Here is a 2,562-nt window from a genome sequence, read left to right on the forward strand (position 1 = left end):
AGAAAAAATTAAAAAATAAAATAAAATTATGGCGTGTAATATAATAGGATAAGAGCCTGCATCCATAAGAGTACTATCTCTGCTTAGTCTTTAAGTCTTCAAGACATTCAACCAAAAATACAAAAAAACAGTCAAATAAAATACCTGATGCTAATTTTTAAAACAAAATTTGTCCACTGTTTGAAAAATACCCTCTGAGGGTTTGGAAATATATATTCTGATTCGATCCAGAAACGTTATTCTACTGGTCCTAAGTCTGCAACACATAATAGGAAGCGAAAAAAACCAACAGTTATAGAAACATTGAAGAAAGACACATCGGAGGTGTGAACCAACCGAATCCTAATTTTCAATGAAAAGAAAAACATTTGAAGACAAGGACTAAGGTAAGACTCTTTTAGACTTTTAGTGACCACTCATGCATATATATAGTTCATGGTGCTGCACACAAATACAAAGTCTGGTATGATCAGAAGGACACGCACGTTCCAATACGATCTTCAATGGCGGCGGCATTTTCTTCTAACGAAACTAGCTAGCGTTGTCTTTTCTCACAGTTTCTCTCATGTCCTCTTACTAACTACAATCCAAACTCGTTCCTCAGTACATACCATGTATTGAAAAAGGTCATACACTGTTTTGTTATTCCGAGTCAAAACGTTGTTGTAGCATCCAAAAATTTAGCATCAATGAGGATTGTGCTTCAATTTGACACCTTGCTGGATGAATTAGCATGAGTCATAGCTACAGGACCCAATCTATATTTTATGTATTAATATTAACTCAAAAAATTTAAAAATATCATGTTGTCGGGTAATAGGTTGGGCTTATATAGGTTGTTCTTGTCGGAATCTCGTTCAGTTAAATACCCACAATCATGGAAGATGTAAACAAATACCATGAAATTGGACAGAAAATCTCAAATTTAAATTAAAATAGTAGATTTTACATGAGTTGGATACATGCATCAGCCCACACCTTTAATTTCACAGTTCAGTTCATCCTGAATAGGCCCATAACATAAGTGGCTGACTAGTATAAGTTTTGAAAAAAAAAACAACTGTGGTTCATATTATATATATATATATATATATATATATATATATATATATTTGGTATAAGTATCAGTCATAATTGGAGTCTTTCTTCTTCATAATAAGACACTGAAATGAAAATTGAAATGATATGTTATCATTATTTGACTTCTCTTCAAAACAGTTTATCAATTTAGTCATTTATCTTTAAAAATACGTGAATTTAGTCTTTTTAACAAAATTTTGTTAAGTTTATCTAACATTTCAAACGCATTTCATGATAGTATTTGAATTGTTTATACCGTTTGACACATTTTTACTCTAATATTAACCAAATATAATCAGAAAATGCTTGTAAAACGTCAAATAAACTTAACAAAATTTGGTAAGAAGGACTAAATCTACACATTTCTAAAGATGAAGGACTAAATTGATATAAAGTTTCGAAAATGGACTAATTCCAAAATTCATCGAAACTTGAGGGACCAAAAACATATTTAACCCTTTTTAATTTGTAATTCTTTCAAAATATTCAGGTGAAATAACAAAAATGAATTTTGAAAAAAATATCATATTAACTTGTTTTAAATCAAAATTTTGCATATTCTAAAAGAATTAAATTTCAAAATTTCAACATGCAAGAGAAAGAACAATTTACAAATTCTAGATTATTTGTTTATGGTTTGTATGCTAAATGAACCATTTATCTTCTTTGCAATCCAATTTAATAAATGTCAATATAATTATTTTTAAATGAGTATTTTATTAATTTTTTATTATGTATCTTATAGTAACAGAGAAATGCATTTTCAAAATTTTCTTTTCTACAATTACTGGGAGTATATAATTCGTATTTTTTATAACCTTCTGAGTATTATTTTTTGAAAAAATAATAGATTTTAAAATGTTATTGTGTAAAATATGGAGGTATAGAAACAAAAACTGTGACCACGCTATACAATAATATGGTCCAAATAACTCACTAAGGTGAGTAAAATACATAGATTACACTAGTGATTGGATAAGATTAAGCTCAATTCAATAATGATTTAAACGAACTGAAATTAATTATTTAAACTGCTTGAATTGCTTAAATTTTATTTTAAAATATATTTTCTAAACTTATAAATTATTGTAGAATTTAGTTATTTTGTTTGTAAGTAAATTTTTAATCAATTTAATTTATTTAGTTAACTTTTATTAACCTTATTATGTGTTTGTGTGAAGAGTTTCATAATTTTTATAATAAAATTTAAATATATTAAATATAAATTATTTTATAATTAATTTTTTTAATATTTAAGATGTTTTGGTTGTATAAGACAATTTAAACTTACTAAATTTTAATATCTTTATGTAAATAAATTATTTCAGTTATAGTTAAGTGCAAAAAGTTATTTTAATGTTAATCAATATTTAATCATTTATAAGTAAATGTTAGTTATTTTTTTAGTCTACATTTGTCAGAGTTATTTTTTATAGCTAAGCGTCTATTATAATTTAGTCTACATTTGTCAAACCATGATAT

This window comes from Vigna unguiculata, chromosome 7 (assembly GCF_004118075.2).
Source record: "Vigna unguiculata cultivar IT97K-499-35 chromosome 7, ASM411807v1, whole genome shotgun sequence".
Classification (NCBI taxonomy): domain Eukaryota; kingdom Viridiplantae; phylum Streptophyta; class Magnoliopsida; order Fabales; family Fabaceae; genus Vigna; species Vigna unguiculata.